Below are 17,717 nucleotides of genomic sequence, written 5' to 3'. Positions count from 1 at the left end.
CGTGTGACGTCAGGCAGGACCATGATGCACCTGGGCTGGCCGAAGCTTTTAAAGGTACAGTGTCATTTTCCGTTCTCCAAATGCATTAACAATACTGTAGGTGTATCTTTAACCCCTTCAAGACCCAGCCTATTTTGACCTTAAAGACCTTGCCGTTTTTTGCAATTCTGACCAGTGTCCCTTTATGAGGTAATAACTCAGGAACGCTTCAACGGATCCTAGTGGTTCTGAGATTGTTTTTTCGTGACATATTGGGCTTCATGTTAGTGGTAAATTTAGGTCAATAAATTCTGCATTTATTTGTGATAAACACGGAAATTTGGCGAAAATTTTGAAAATTTCGCAATTTTCACATTTTGAATTTTTATTCTGTTAAACCAGAGAGATATGTGACACAAAATAGTTAATAAATAACATTTCCCACATGTTTACTTTACATCAGCACAATTTTGGAAACAAAATTTTTTTTTGTTAGGAAGTTATAAGGGTTAAAATTCGACCAGCGATTTGTCATTTTTACAACGAAATTTACAAAACCATTTTTTTTAGGGACCACCTCACATTTGAAGTCAGTTTGAGGGGTCTATATGGCTGAAAATACCCAAAAGTGACACCATTCTAAAAACTGCACCCCTCAAGGTACTCAAAACCACATTCAAGAAGTTTATTAACCCTTCAGGTGCTTCACAGCAGCAGAAGCAACATGGAAGGAAAAAATGAACATTTAACTTTTTAGTCACAAAAATTATCTTTTAGCAACAATTTTTTTATTTTCCCAATGGTAAAAGGAGAAACTGAACCACGAACGTTGTTGTCCAATTTGTCCTGAGTACGCTGATACCTCATATGTGGGGGTAAACCACTGTTTTGGCGCACGGCAGGGCTTGGAAGGGAAGGAGCGCCATTTGACTTTTTGAATCAAAAATTGGCTCCACTCTTTAGCGGACACCATGTCACGTTTGGAGAGCCCCCGTGTGCCTAAAAATTGGAGCTCCCCCACAAGTGACCCCATTTTGGAAACTAGACGCCCCAAGGAACTTATCTAGATGCATAGTGAGCACTTTGAACCCCCAGGTGCTTCACAAATTGATCCGTAAAAATGAAAAAGTACTTTTTTTTCACAAAAAAATTCTTTTAGCCTCAATTTTTTCATTTTCACATGGGCAACAGGATAAAATGGATCCTAAAATGTGTTGGGCAATTTCTCCTGAGTACACCAATACCTCACATGTGGAGGTAAACCACTGTTTGGGCACATGGTAAGGCTCGGAAGGGAAGGAGCGCCATTTGACTTTTTGAATGAAAAATTATTTCCATCGTTAGCGGACACCATGTCGCGTTTGGATAGCTCCTGTGTGCCTAAACATTGGCGCTCCCCCACAAGTGACCCCATTTTGGAAACTAGACCCCCCAAGGAACTAATTTAGATGCCTAGTGAGCACTTTAAACCCTCAGGTGCTTCACAAATTGATCTGTAAAAATGAAAAAGTAATTTTTTTTCACAAAAAAATTCTTTTCGCCTCAATTTTCTCATTTTCACATGGGCAGTAGGATAAAATGGATCATAAAATTTGTTGGGCAATTTCTCCCGAGTACGCCGATACCTCATATGTGGGGGTAAACCACTGTTTGGGCACTCGGCAGGGCTCGGAAGAGAAGGCGTGCCATTTGACTTTTTGAATGGAAAATTAGCTCCAATTGTTAGCGGACACCATGTCGCGTTTGGAGAGCCCCTGTGTGCCTAAACATTGGAGCTCCCCCACAAGTGACCCCATTTTGGAAACTAGACCCCCCAAGGAACTTATCTAGATGCATATTGAGCACTTTAAACCCCCAGGTGCTTCACAGAAGTTTATAACGCAGAGCCATGAAAATAAAAAATAATTTTTCTTTCCTCAAAAATGATTTTTTAGCCTGGAATTTCCTATTTTGCCAAGGATAATAGGAGAAATTGGACCCCAAATATTGTTGTCCAGTTTGTCCTGAGTACGCTGATACCCCATATGTGGGGGTAAACCACTGTTTGGGCGCACGGCAGGGCTCGGAAGGGAAGGAACACTGTTTTACTTTTTCAACACAGAATTGGCTGGAATTGAGATCAGACACCATGTCGCATTTGGAGAGCCCTTGATGTGCCTAAACAGTGGAAACCCTAATTCTAACTGAAACCCTAACCCAAACACACCCCTAACCCTAATCCCAACTCTAACCATAACACTAACCACACTCCTAACCAGAACATGCCATTTGGCTTTTTAAATGGAAAATTAGCTCCAATCATTAGCGGACACCATGTCACGTTTGGAGAGCCCCTGTGTGCCTAAACATTGGAGATCCCCCAGAAATGACACCATTTTAGAAACTAGACCCCCAAAGGAACTAATCTAGATGTGTGGTGAGGACTTTGAACCCCCAAGTGCTTCACAGAAGTTTATAACGCAGAGCCATGAAAATAAAAAAAAAATTTATTTTCTCAAAAATGATCTTTTAGCCTGCAATTTTTTATTTTCCCAAGGGTAACAGGAGAAATTGACCCCAAAAGTTGTTGTCCAGTTTCTCCTGAGTACGCTGATACCCCATATGTGGGGGTAAATCACTGTTTGGGCACATGCCGGGGCTCGGAATTGAAGTAGTGACGTTTTGAAATGCAGACTTTGATGGAATGCTCTGTGGGCGTCACGTTGCGTTTGCAGAGCCCCTGATGTGGCTTAACAGTAGAAACCCCCCACAAGTGACCCCATTTTGGAAACTAGACCCCCAAAGGAACTTATCTAGATGTGTGGTGAGCACTTTGAACCCCCAAGTGCTTCATAGAAGTTTATAATGCAGAGCCGTGAAAATAATAAATACGTTTTCTTTCCTCAAAAATAATTATTTAGCCCAGAATTTTTTAATTTTCCCAAGGGTAACAGGAGAAATTTGACCCCAATATTTGTTGTCCAGTTTCTCCTGAGTACGGTGATACCCCATATGTGGGGGTAAACTACTGTTTGGGCACATGCCGGGGCTTGGAATTGAAGTAGTGACGTTTTGAAATGCAGACTTTGATGGAATGCTCTGCGGGCGTCACGTTGCGTTTGCAGAGCCCCTGATGTGCCTAAACAGTAGAAACCCCCCACAAGTGACCCCATTTTGGAAACTAGACCCTGAAAGGAACTTATCTAGATGTGTGGTGAGCACTTTGAACCCCCAAGTGCTTCATAGAAGTTTATAATGCAGAGCCGTGAAAATAATAAATACGTTTTCTTTCCTCAAAAATAATTATTTAGCCCAGAATTTTTTATTTTCCCAAGGGTTACAGGAGAAATTGGACCCCAAAAGTTGTTGTCCAGTTTCTCCTGAGTACGCTGATACCCCATATGTGGGGGTAAACCACTGTTTGGGCACACGTCGGGGCTCAGAAGGGAAGTAGTGACTTTTGAAATGCAGACTTTGATGGAATGGTCTGTGGGTGTCACGTTGCGTTTGCAGAGCCCCTGGTGTGCCTAAACAGTAGAAACCCCCCACAAGTGACCCCATTTTAGAAACTAGACCCCCCAAGGAACTTATCTAGATATGTGGTGAGCACTTTGAACCCCCAAGTGCTTCACAGACGTTTACAACGCAGAGCCGTGAAAATAAAAAATCATTTTTCTTTCCTCAAAAATTATGTTTTAGCAAGCATTTTTTTAGATTCACAAGGGTAACAGGAGAAATTGGACCCCAGTAATTGTTGCGCAGTTTGTCCTGAGTATGCTGGTACCCCATATGTGGGGGTAAACCACTGTTTGGGCACACGTCAGGGCTCGGAAGTGAGGGAGCACCATTTGACTTTTTGAATACGAGATTGGCTGGAATCAATGGTGGCGCCATGTTGCGTTTGGAGACCCCTGATGTGCCTAAACAGTGGTAACCCCTCAATTCTACCTCCAACACTAACCCCAACACACCCCTAACCCTAATCCCAACTGTAGCCATAATCCTAATCACAACCCTAACCCCAACACACCCCTAACCACAACACTAACCCCAACACAACCCTAACCCTAACCACAACCCTAATTCCAACCCTAACCCTAAGGCTATGTGCCCACGTTGCGGATTCGTGTGAGATATTTCCGCACCATTTTTGAAAAATCTGCGGGTAAAAGGCACTGTGTTTTACCTGCGGATTTTCCGCGGATTTCCAGTGTTTTTTGTGCGGATTTCACCTGCGGATTCCTATTGAGGAACAGGTGTAAAACGCTGCGGAATCCGCACAAAGAATTGACATGCTGCGGAAAATACAACGCAGCGTTCCCGCGCGGTATTTTCCGCACCATGGGCACAGCGGATTTGGTTTTTCATATGTTTACATGGTACTGTAAACCTGATGGAACACTGCTGCGAATCCGCAGCCAAATCCGCACCGTGTGCACATAGCCTAATTCTAAAGGTATGTGCACACGCTGCGGAAAACGCTGCGGATCCGCAGCAGTTTCCCATGAGTGTACAGTTCAATGTAAACCTATGGGAAACAAAAATCGCTGTACACATGCTGCGGAAAAACTGCACGGAAACGCAGCGGTTTACATTCCGCAGCATGTCACTTCTTTGTGCGGATTCCGCAGCGGTTTTACAACTGCTCCAATAGAAAATCGCAATTGTAAAACCGCAGTGAAATGCGCAGAAAAAAACGCGGTAAATCCGCCATAAATCCGCAGCGGTTTAGCACTGCGGATTTATCAAATCCGCAGCGGAAAAATCCGCAGAGGACCAGAATACGTGTGCACATTCCTAACCCTAACCCTAGCCCTAACCCTACCCCTAACCCTAACCCTACCCCTAGCCCTACCCCTAACCCTACCCCTAACCCTAACCCTAACCCTACCCCTAACCCTAACCCTACCCCTAACCCTAACCCTACCCCTACCCCTAACCCTATTCTAACAGTGGAAAAAAAAAAATTCTTTATTTTTTTATTGTCCCTACCTATGGGGGTGACAAAGGGGGGGGGTAATTTATTATTTTTTTTATTTTGATCACTGAGATAGATTATATCTCAGTGATCAAAATGCACTTTGGAACGAATCTGCCGGCCGGCAGATTCGGCGGGCGCACTGCGCATGCGCCCGCCATTTTGGAAGATGGCGGCGCCCGGGAGAAGACGGACGGGACCACGGCTGGATCGGTAAGTATGATAGGGTGGGGGGGACCACGGGGGGGGATCGGAGCACGGGGGGGGGGAATCGGAGCGCGGGAGGGGTGGAACGGAGCGCGGGGGGCGTGGAACGGAGCACGGGGGGGCTGGAATGGAGCACGGGGGGGTGGAACGGAGCACGGGGGGGGGTGGATCGGAGTGCAGGGGGGGTGATTGGAGCACGGGGGGGTGATTGGAGCACGGGGGGAGCGGGCACGAGCACGGGGGGGAGCGGAGCACTGGACGGAGGGGAGCCGGAGCAGTGTACCGGCCAGATCGGGGGGGTGGGGGGGCGATCGGAGGGGTGGGGTGGGGGCACACTAGTATTTCCAGCCATGGCCGATGATATTTCAGCATCGGCCATGGCTGGATTGTAATATTTCACCCGTTATAATGGGTGAAATATTACAAATCGCTCTGATTGGCAGTTTCACTTTCAACAGCCAATCAGAGCGATCGTAGCCACGAGGGGGTGAAGCCACCCCCCCTGGGCTAAACTACCACTCCCCCTGTCCCTGCAGATCGGGTGAAATGGGAGTTAACCCTTTCACCCGATCTGCAGGGACGCGATCTTTCCATGACGCCGCATAGGCGTCATGGGTCGGAATGGCACCGACTTTCATGACGCCTACGTGGCGTCATGGGTCGGGAAGGGGTTAAAACATCACAGTGCTGTTATGCATAGGGGGTTCGGAAGCCTTGAACAAAATGTCCATGGGCCCGATGAGGAGAAGCAGAGAGAGGGGGGCCCGAGCTGCCAGCCTGTTCGGGCCCCCCTTTTTGCTCCTCATCACCAGGCCCCATACAGTAGTAAGGGCTGTAATGCCCTGATGGTGGCCCTGATTAAATCTACTCACTGTGATTTATTACACAACTGAACTCACTGCAATACGTAGGGATTGGTGCAAACAGTACATCAATGCTCAACAACATAACCTCATTTTAGTCTAAACCAAAAAAGCAGCTTAAAGGGTTTGTCCGGGACTTTAACATTGATGGCCTACCTTTAGGATAGGTCATCAATGTCTGATCGGCAGAAAAGTTGGGTTCCAGTGTCAGCTGTTACTGGAACTGCTCAGTTGCGGAGCTGCAAAACACAGTTGACTGTATAGTGGCTGTGGCCGGTTAGTGCACATCTGCCCCCTAGTCAATTCAGTAGGGGATAGATGTGCGGTATCCGGCCACTATTCTGTTGACGTAACTGAGCAATTCCATCCAACATTGACCCCGAGAACAGCTGATCGGCATGGCTGATGTGTGTTGCACCCCTTTTGATAACACAATGATGACTTATCCTAAGAATAGATATTCAATATTAAAGTATTTCAAACCTAAATACAGTATACCCCTTGAAAGGACCTTATTGTGCAAATCTAGTAACTTCAGTTTTTCTCATACTCTCTGCCTCAGCTGGCCTAGTATAATATTCTAAATTTGTCTACAGAAAAAACCTTTTTGCTACATTTAGACAGTTATTCAAACAGCCTACAGCTTACCTGCCATAAGCAGCAGATGGTGCTCTGTAAGACTGAGGCTACACGGCGACATGTGCCGTGTCACTACCATTCTTAGATAAGTCACACAACCAGAAACATTTATGCAACTTGCTGCCATATAAGTATTTTACAGCTGCAATTTTACTGCAAAAACATCTGAATTGCAAACAAATTGCATGAAATTCAGTCGCCTTCAACTTTTATAATCCTATGACAAAAGAATTGCATGCTAGTTGCAACCAGCGTAATTGAACATTTTTGCAACTTTGTGTAGCAGTCGCAATACAACGCCATAAGAAATCATTAGCTGCGATTTCCCAATGTGACAGTTCGATCTACTATTCTCTCTAGACTGTACTGTTTGACCTCTCACTAGTTTGCTTAATTCAGTCTCTTCCTGATTTCATCCATCAATGATGAAAAAGTGGTTGCTGTATTTCCCAAGGAAGGCTACTTTCACACTAGCATCGTTTGGGATACGTCGCAATGCGTCGTTTTGGGTAAAAAACGCATCCTGCAAAGTTGTCCGCAGGATGCGTTTTTTCCCCATAGACTAACATTAGCGACGCATTGCGGCGCATTGCCACATGTCGCAACCGTTGTGCAACGGTTGCGTTGTGTTGTGGCGGACCGTCCGAACAAAAAAACGTTGCTTGCAATGTTTTTTTGAGCGTGGCGTCTGTCATTTCCGACCGCGCATGCGCGGTCGGAACTCCGCCCCCACCTCCCCGCAACTCACAATGGGGCAGCGGATGCGTTGGAAAAATGCATCCGCTGCCCCCGTTGTGCGGCGCTTCCACACTATGCGTCGGTACGTCGGCCCGACGCACTGCGACGGGCCGAGTACGACGCTAGTGTGAAAGTAGCCTAAACCAACCAGTTCATTATGCAGCAATATTTGAGGGCCGACAGATTCTGCTGAAAGCTGAAATCTACATCAGTAGGTTTCCATCCAGCACTGCTCTCTGCATGTTATTTCTGAATGCTTTCAAAGCTAAAAATATATTAACATAAATTGTCATTTATGCAAACCACCAAATATGATATGTAAAGGAGCTCCAAAAGTGGAATTGGTCGATTTTAAGGAAATTATTTTGGACAGTCTATATGCACAGTCAGTAAATATGTCAAATAATATGTGTTGATTCAGCACATTGAAAAAGGCATATAAGTTGCTGCTCCTGAGGGGGTTCCTGAGATTTGATAAGTACTAATAAGTATGTCTTTATTTTTGCAGTATTTGCAAAGTTATATGTGGGCGTTAATGATTTCATTAGAAGGTTGCATCGAGGTGAAAGCGATTTAGTGGTATTAAGCATCTGGAAGGCAATTACCAGCTTACTGCCAGGCTGAAAAGAAAAACACATGAAGAAAAATGTTCATGCTTCATATCAAACAAGTACATCTTAAAATGTACGTGTTTTCAAAAAATTACTTCAAGAGATTCACACATGAAAGAAGCTAAATGTATTTTATGATGACATGTCATAGAAAAATGACAAGGGGTAGCACAGAGATTATAGAGCAGGAGCCCAGCAGGGGATGACATAAGGGCAGCAGTGCTCAGTTTAATGATAGCTATAATACACTTAATTGCGAAAAATTTCAAAAATTCCATTTAACAAATTTAAATGTTCACAGTGGTTTCAACTAATGCTGTATATATCAACAGTATGAGTGAATATAAGATACTGTCTAGTACATCTTGTCATAGCAATCTGCTTCGTTCTCCACTTAAGTTCCACTTCTTTTTTTATAACATGGATCCTGAACTCATGATCCACACTGAAAAATAGCTCAAATCAATCTTGGTCAATGCAACACAGACTGCCATCAGGTCACAACTTCCGAAGATAAGCTGGCACAGGAAGATGGTGCTGCAGCTTTCAAATGCATTTCACTTGAGTGCTGGATTAACAGCCACACTGCTCAGTATTATGTATAAAGTTCACCTAGAGAGAGAGAGAAGGCTTCTTCTCCTATGTCCTTGTGTATTGTGTGCGGGAGACATCAGAGCCATTAAACTCTATGCACTCAGAGTCAACTTATAATTAGGGAGAGAGCCGTGAGTGGCTGGAAGAAGTGTAATTCTTCATGAAAGGTACACTTTAAAATATAACATGTAAAGAGCGTATGCAATGCAGAAGTCACCTTTCAGGTCCTTTAGGACTCATGCACATAGCAATATGTACAGATCATTTATGGTACCATGTGGAGTAATTTACTGCCTGCACTATAGACACAAAGCCATTTCTTGTGCCATCATATAGGTCATCCATACTATATGATGATATGCAACCTCTATGAGTATTCAAATAAAATGAACACATGGATGTATAGTATGGGCCCATAGCGCCCCATGAACATATGAGACATTACATATTATGTACACATTATGAGAGCTGCATGATGCCTTTGTTTCCAGTTTCCTTGCATTTATATCCAAATCTTTCCAAAGCTTGTCCTGTAAAACATGCTGTTTATTGAAATGGACAATATAAAATACAATTTCCTTAGTCTTTTTGGTCTCAATTTCATATATGCGCTGGGTAAAGCTCTTGAAATATACATTGAATAAAAGCTGTGACCGATGCCTAACAGCGGCATCCATCACCCATAGGCTATAATGGCATCCATCACCCATAGTCTATAATGGCATCCATTAAGTGTACATGTTCTGAGCTTTTCATGACGTAAACTTTAATTGAATGCATTTATAGCCTATGGGTGATGGATGTTCTCCATTTAAAGTATACATCATGAAAGGCTTTTGATATGGATGCCTGTGACAGATGTCATACAGTAGCATCCATCACCATAGGACACCATGTTAAAAAAAACATATACCACACAGTATAAATAAATTTATTGGAATAAAGTAGTTTATATAGAATGGAGTAGAGAAGTTTGCTATGTGACTACATATCTATTTTTTATTTTTGCATTAGTGGTGTATATTGGCCAGACGGAAGCCAAAATGGCAATGGCACTTTGGTGTCTGTGTGACTATTGGTCTTCTTATGGACAGGATCAACATGTACATTGGAAGATTTCCTACTGAACATGCTAAATATATAAAAAATAATGGTCCCAGATCACCGCTGTATGATATGATGGCATAGAGGAAATAAGCCTGCGTTGGCTTCCAAGGACAATCAAAAAGTGTGGTTGTCAATGGAGGAAATGCGTTCTCAGCTTTTATTACATAGTGGATGCTTTCCTGAAACGGAAAGTACTTGCAAGCAGCATAATACAAAGAATAGCAGGTTTACCCAGAATCCTTTGCAGTAGGCGGAGCTATGCAAATCATCTCTTTCCACGTGACCACAGGTAGGAATTGGTTGGCTGTGTAAATTTAGAAACTAATCCGCAGCATTGCACGCTTGGTGGTTCCAAGCGCTGTGGATTAGACAGGGGTGGAAAGAGATGATTTGCATAGCTCCGCCTACTGCAAAGCATTCTGGGTAAACCTGCTATTCTTTGTATTATGCTGCTTGCAAGTACTTTCCGTTTCAGGAAAGCATCCACTATGTATTTCCTTTAAGTAGAGGGCTTTTCGGTCTCTTTCGTCCCGCTACATTTAGCCCAACTTGGGTCTCTCCCTAAGGTGGCTAGCATATATGTACAGCTTTTATTATAAATTGAAACTGTAGGACATAACAGATTTTATCAATCCATTTAATAGCCTTTTAACATAGGTAAATAACTGTAAGAAACAATACCAATGTGCAATAATAGCCATTCTCCACCAACCACCATCATATCTGCAAATATTGTTTCCAGATTCTGATGGAATAACCCAATGATCACGCATGCAGAAGTGTTACCTAGTGCTTCATTGTACAAGCGGCCTTCACAGGCGTCCAAAACTGACTGGATGACGTGTTCTGAGGGCTATATTAGTCATAAGGCAGAATAGGCTGAAGCCTAGGAGCCCTGCAAGGACTATGGGCTTCTTAATGTTTTATTGTGAAGGCCATGTTGCCAGAATCCTTGGACTCAAATGGTTACGCTTTATTTTTTAAATAAATTTGCAAAAAATTTACATTTCTGTTTTTTTCTGTCAAGATGGAGTGCAGAGTGTATATTAATGAGAGAAAAATGAACTTTTTTGAATTTACCAAATGGCTGCAATGAAACAATGAGTGAAAAATGTAAAGGGGTCTGTTAGGAGTCGAGTTTCCTCTGCTGCACAGGGGGAATCTCGATCCGTCTCCACTGCGGTCTCCCATTCTCCTCCAGCCGCAGTGGAGTCTGCTCAGCAGGGACGTTGCTCCCAGTGTCTTGCTCGCTCTCACTCTGTACAGAGAGTTTCTGCTGCTTCTTCAGCTCCTGCCATTAAAGTCAGTGCTGGTCAGCGGCGAGCGGACTTCCCTGGGACTAAGTCCTTGTTTGCGCACACTGAGCATGCCCAGGGCAAGATCTCCCGTTGGAGATCGAGGGTCATGTGCTCTGGCTCTGCAGCGCATTCCATTGGTCCTCTTGGCAGGCCCTGGAAGGGCAAAGTTTCTGTGGCCACTTCCTGTCCTGCAATTATATAAACTGCGCATGACCGCACGGCCATGCGCTAGTGTACAATTGAATATGTGTGTTTGTTGTGAGAGCAAGTCGTTCATTAAATACCCCTACCCTATTGTATGACTGTTCGCGTATGGAGTATGGCTGCTATCTAGTGCCCGACAAATCACTCAACGTGTGTCACACGTATCAGCGTCTATTGCTGTGACCGCCAGTGCGGCGCCACGCGCCAGTAGTGCGCTTCCTGACCCACGTCTGGGTGCTTAGTGGTGCCTGCCAGCACGGCACAGTTCGCACTTCGGTGCTCTAATTATAAGAGTTGCCTAACACACCCTGTTGCGGTGTTGTGTCAGCAAGTGGTCTAATCGGACTTCAATCCTAGTTGGGGTTAAGTTCGCTGACTGCTTGCTCGCCTTCTATGTGCGGTACCGCGATCCTGTGACGCAACAGGATTGCTTCCTTCACGTTGAGTGAAGTTTAACCCACGCGATTATACTTATGAGTACCGCCATATAGTCCGTCATTACTAAGCGGCAGGTTCCATCTCTGCACGGTGGACCCCGGGCTACGAACGCACCGTACACTATCAGTCTTATTATTTGGTGCGTTCCGCTAGCCCTAACATTACACTAGCGCCAGGGTCTGGCTAGTGATGACGGACAAACAGCAATCCCTGCGGTATATACAGCAGCTGGAGGGTAGGTTGGCGGCTCTCGAGAGCGCAACCTCAGCTGTGGATGTTACCGCAGTTGCTGTACAGGCTGCCAGCGTGGCTGCAGCAACTTTGTCCATTGCCACCCCTGTTCCGACATTTTCTCGCCTCCCGCTGCCAGAAAAAATTTCTGGTAATAGCAAATTTTGTAGGGGATTCGTGAGTCAGTGCTCTATTCATCTCGAGCTTCTGGCTGCACGTTTTCCCACAGAGCGGGCTAAGGTGGGATTTATTGTGTCTCTATTGTCGGACAGGGCGTTGGAATGGGCTACGCCGCTGTGGGAGCGTGGCGATCATGTGGTGCAGAGTGCTCCTCTGTTTTTGAGCACTTTAAAACAGGTCTTTTTAGGACCTCAAGTCACCCATGACATTGCGCTCCAACTGCTGGAATTAACTCAGGGTGAGTCCTTGGTCAGTCATTATGCCGTCCAATTCCGCACTTTAGCATCTGAGCTGGAATGGTCGGATAAAGCTCTTATCCCCATATTTTGGAGGGGCTTGGCTGACCATGTAAAGGACGCTCTGGCCACTAGGGAGATTCCTGCCACACTGGAGGAGTTAATAACAGTCTCCACTCGAATTGACCTCCGTTTTAACGAGCGGAGGTTAGAGCGAGCCCAGTGTAGGCAGAGGTTTCGGCTGGCTCCTACTTTCGTCAAACCTCTGGAATCTCCGGTCCTGGTTCCTGAGTCACATGAGGCCAGGGAAGTGTCACAAGCGGGATCTAAGTCCCGGACCGCTTGTGCACTCAGGGTCTGTCATGTTTGCCAGCAGTCTGGACATTTAGCCACCAGATGTCCTCAGCGGTCGAGGAAACGTCAGCGTCTAGTGGTCGTAGGTGGAGGTACACTAGACACGGCGACGTTTGCCTCTAAATTGTCCTTTAAGGGGACAATTACTATAGGCTCATTCTCCCACTCGGTAGAGCTCTGCGTGGATTCTGGGGCGGAGGGCAATTTTATGTCTTCTGCCTTCGCCCAACGCCACGCAATACCTCTGGTTATGCTAGCTCAACCTGTAACGGTACGAGTGGTGAATGGGTTGACTCTGCCCTCACAGATAACTCACCAGATCATCCCTTTTACTCTGTCCATGTCGCCATCTCATCAGGAGATTATTTCTCTGCTCATCATTCCAGAGGGAATTCATGAAGTCCTGTTGGGAATACCTTGGCTACAGTACCACTCTCCTCATATCGAGTGGTCCTCAGGCAGAATTCTGGGATGGGGTGAATCTTGTGGGGGTAGGTGTCAGAGGGAGTGCATTCAGGTAGCTACAACTGAGGTACCCGCAGATCTTTCCTCTCTCCCCAAGCAGTATTGGTCGTATGCAGACGTATTCTCCAAAAAGGCGGCGGAGACCCTTCCGCCCCATCGCCCCTATGACTGTCCTATTGACCTCTTGCCTGGTGCTGAGCCTCCCCGGGGTCGAGTCTATCCGCTATCTCTCCCGGAGATGGAGGCAATGTCACAGTACATCCAGGAAAATCTGGCAAGAGGGTTCATCAGGAAGTCAGTGTCACCTGCTGGGGCAGGGTTCTTCTTCGTGCAGAAGAAGAGTGGGGAATTGCGTCCATGCATAGACTACAGGGGTCTTAACGCCATCACCGTTAAGAATAAATACCCTTTGCCTTTGATATCTGAACTGTTCGATAGGCTTCGGGGAGCAAGGGTATTTACTAAATTAGATCTGCGGGGTGCTTACAACCTGATTCGCATCCGTGAGGGGGACGAATGGAAGACGGCTTTTAACACCAGGGGTGGGCACTATGAATATCTGGTGATGCCCTTTGGGCTCTGTAATGCCCCAGCCGTTTTCCAAGACTTTTTGAACGATATCTTCCGGGATATGCTTTCCACCTCGGTCGTAGTCTATCTGGATGATATTCTCATCTACTCTCCAGATATTGACTCCCACCGGAGAGATGTTTGCAAAGTCTTCGACCTCCTACGGGCAAACTCCCTCTATGCCAAGTTGGAGAAGTGTATGTTTGAGCAGGAGTCCTTACCTTTCCTAGGCTACATCATCTCAGCCCAGGGATTGGCTATGGATCATGCCAAACTACAGGCTGTGATGGATTGGCAGGAACCCCATTCTCTTAAAGCGGTGCAGCGCTTTATGGGGTTCATCAATTATTATCGCCAGTTCATCCCGCATTTCTCAACTTTGGTAGCTCCCTTGGTTGCCCTCACCAAGAAGGGGGCGAATCCCAAATTGTGGTCTGAGGAGGTCTCCAAGGCTTTTATCTCTATAAAGTCACACTTCGCTAGCGCTCCCATTCTTCATCGCCCCGATGTTGATAAGCCATTTATCATGGAGGTGGATGCCTCTTCTGTTGGTGCTGGAGCAGTCCTCTTCCAAAAGGATGCTCAAGGTCGGAAGCATCCTTGCTTCTTTTTCTCCAAGACCTTCGCACCAGCAGAGAGGAATTATTCCATTGGGGACAGGGAGTTGCTAGCCATGAAGTTGGCTTTCTCGGAGTGGAGACATCTCTTGGAGGGAGCACGTTTTCCCTTCCAAGTCTTCACAGATCACAAAAATTTGGTGTATCTGCAGACAGCTCAGCGGTTGAATTCTCGCCATGCCAGATGGTCCTTGTTCTTCTCCCGGTTTCATTTCACCCTCCATTTCCTTTCTGGGGAGAAGAACATTCGGGCCGATGCTCTCTCTCGCTCCGTTGTGTCATCTGCGGAGGAGGAGGAGGAGCCTCGGCTTATTGTCCCCACCGAGAGTTTGAGAACCGTGGCCCCGGTTTCGCTGGAGTCTGTGCCCCCGGGCAAGACTTTTGTTCCATCTAGTTTGCGACCGGAGGTTCTCTCTTGGGCGCCCTCGTCCAGGGTGGGTGGACATTTTGGTACTAAAAGGACATCAGAGTTACTGGCGAGGACATACTGGTGGCCGCATATGGCTCGTGATGTCGCGGAGTACATTCGGGCGTGTGTCTCTTGCGCCAGGAACAAGACTCCTCGGCAACGGCCAGCTGGGTTGCTTTATCCTCTGCCCGTGGCTGACAGGCCCTGGGAGATGGTCGGGATGGACTTTGTGGTTGGCTTACCCAAGTCTCGTAATTGCACCATTATCTGGGTGATCACCGATCATTTTTCCAAAATGGTGCATTTGGTGCCTCTTCCACGGCTACCATCTGCACGGGCATTGGCTGTCTTGTTTATCAAGCATATCTTTCGCCTACACGGTATGCCAGACAAAATTGTTAGTGACCGGGGTCCCCAGTTTGCGTCTCGATTCTGGAGGGAGCTATGTCGTCTACTCAGTATTGAGTTAAATCTCTCTTTGGCATATCATCCCGAGACGAATGGGTTGGTAGAAAGGGCCAACCAGACCTTGGTCACATATCTGCGACATTTTGTTTCTGCCAGACAGGATGACTGGGCATCCTTGCTACCGTGGGCAGAGTTTGCACTTAACAATGCCGTAGCCGACTCTACCAGTCAGACTCCATTCCTCTTAAATTACGGCCAGCATCCGCGTGTTCCTGTGCCCATGCCTGTGTCTTCCACTGATCCCAGGGTGGCAGACTGGGCTGCGGAGGCACGGGACATTTGGGATCGCACGCAGGATGCCATTCGGGCCTCCAAGGAGAGAATGAGGTCCTCCGCCGATGTTCATCAGCGCCCCGCTCCGACTTTTGTCCCTGGCGACTTGGTGTGGCTCTCCGCCCGTAACATCAGGCTGCGAGTTGAGTCCACTAAGTTTGCTCCTCGCTACTTGGGTCCCTTCAAGGTTCTCGAACAGGTTAATCCTGTGGTTTACCGCCTGGCTCTTCCTCCACGCTTGGGTATCACCGACACCTTTCATGTGTCCCTCTTGAAACCCGTATACATGTCCCGGTTTTCCGAGTCATCTTCCGGGACATCGGGTTCGTCTACGGACGATTACGAGGTGAACGCTATTTTGGGGTGCAAGGTGGTACGCGGCAAAAAGTTTTATTTGGTGGATTGGAAGGGTTATGGTCCAGAGGACAGGTCTTGGGAGCCTGCTGAAAACATTCGGCCCCACAGCTCATTGCTGCCTTCGAGCGTAGCGAGGCCAAAGGAGGGGGGGGCCCTAGGAGGGGGGGTAATGTTACGAGTCGAGTTTCCTCTGCTGCACAGGGGGAATCTCGATCCGTCTCCACTGCGGTCTCCCATTCTCTTCCAGCCGCAGTGGAGTCTGCTCAGCAGGGACGTCGCTCCCAGTGTCTTGCTCGCTCTCACTCTGTACAGAGAGTTACTGCTGCTTCTTCAGCTCCTGCCATTAAAGTCAGTGCTGGTCAGCGGCGAGCGGACTTCCCTGGGACTAAGTCCTTGTTTGCGCACACTGAGCATGCCCAGAGCAAGATCTCCCGTTGGAGATCGAGGGTCATGTGCTCTGGCTCTGCAGCGCATTCCATTGGTCCTCTTGGCAGGCCCTGGAAGGGCAAAGTTTCCTCTGCTGCACAGGGGGAATCTCGATCCGTCTCCACTGCGGTCTCCCATTCTCCTCCAGCCGCAGTGGAGTCTGCTCAGCAGGGACGTCGCTCCCAGTGTCTTGCTCGCTCTCACTCTGTACAGAGAGTTACTGCTGCTTCTTCAGCTCCTGCCATTAAAGTCAGTGCTGGTCAGCGGCGAGCGGACTTCCCTGGGACTAAGTCCTTGTTTGCGCACACTGAGCATGCCCAGAGCAAGATCTCCCGTTGGAGATCGAGGGTCATGTGCTCTGGCTCTGCAGCGCATTCCATTGGTCCTCTTGGCAGGCCCTGGAAGGGCAAAGTTTCTGTGGCCACTTCCTGTCCTGCAATTATATAAACTGCGCATGACCGCACGGCCATGCGCTAGTGTACAATTGAATACGTGTGTTTGTTGTGAGTGCAAGTCGTTCATTAAATACCCCTACCCTATTGTATGACTGTTTGCGTATGGAGTATGGCTGCTATCTAGCGCCTGACAAATCACTCAACGTGTCACACACGTATCAGCGTCTATTGCTGTGACCGCCAGTGCGGCACCACGCGCCAGTAGTGCGCTTCCTGACCCATGTCTGGGTGCTTAGTGGTGCCTGCCAGCACGGCACAGTTCGCACTTCGGTGCTCTAATTATAAGAGTTGCCTAACACACCCTGTTGCGGTGTTGTGTCAGCAAGTGGTCTAATCGGACTTCAATCCTAGTTGGGGTTAAGTTCGCTGACTGCTTGCTCGCCTTCTATGTGCGGTACCGCGATCCTGTGACGCAACAGGATCGCTTCCTTCACGTTGGGTGAAGTTTAACCCACGCGATTATACTTATGAGTACCGCCATATAGTCCGTCATTACTCAGCAGCAGGTTCCATCTCTGCACGGTGGACCCCGGGCTACGAACGCACCGTACACTATCAGTCTTATTATTTGGTGCGTTCCGCTAGCCCTAACAGGGACTGAATACTTTCTGTACCTACTGTATTGCTGGAGAATTACTTTCCAAACATGTCCATTTGTCCATTGTACAGTGAAGCAAGATATGCTATCCTCGTCTTCATCTATGCTCTCACATGATACCAGCTGAGCTGGATTGCAATGGGATATTCCAGTTTCTGAAAGTTCTATCATGCAAGGACTGCTGGACTCCTCAGGAGCGTGAGCCCGCCCGCTTACCTCTTTTCTAGTACTCCGATTTATATAAACAGCAAAAGAATCAGAATTGAGAGAATCTACTGTGATTCCTTTTCAGCTGATTCTTTCAAATTTGGACTGGAAATTTGATTTCAATCAACTTTATTTCATGCAAAATTGAATGTGCGTGATCATGTACCAAAGAGCACTGTGATGATGGAAGATCAGACCGGAGGGACCGAGCTGTGTAGATAACTAGGGACACTTGG

At 46.9% G+C, this 17,717-nt stretch overlaps 1 protein-coding gene across 3 annotated transcripts in view; it reads left to right on the top strand.

The window, feature by feature from the left end:
- DPP6 (dipeptidyl peptidase like 6) overlaps nt 1–17,717 on the top strand; it is a 1,887,605-nt gene that overhangs the window by 1,284,008 nt on the left and 585,880 nt on the right. The window lies entirely within an intron of this gene.

The sequence above is a fragment of the Ranitomeya imitator genome, chromosome 6, assembly GCF_032444005.1.
Source record: "Ranitomeya imitator isolate aRanImi1 chromosome 6, aRanImi1.pri, whole genome shotgun sequence".
Classification (NCBI taxonomy): domain Eukaryota; kingdom Metazoa; phylum Chordata; class Amphibia; order Anura; family Dendrobatidae; genus Ranitomeya; species Ranitomeya imitator.
This window is presented reverse-complemented; position numbering and strand designations above follow the sequence as displayed.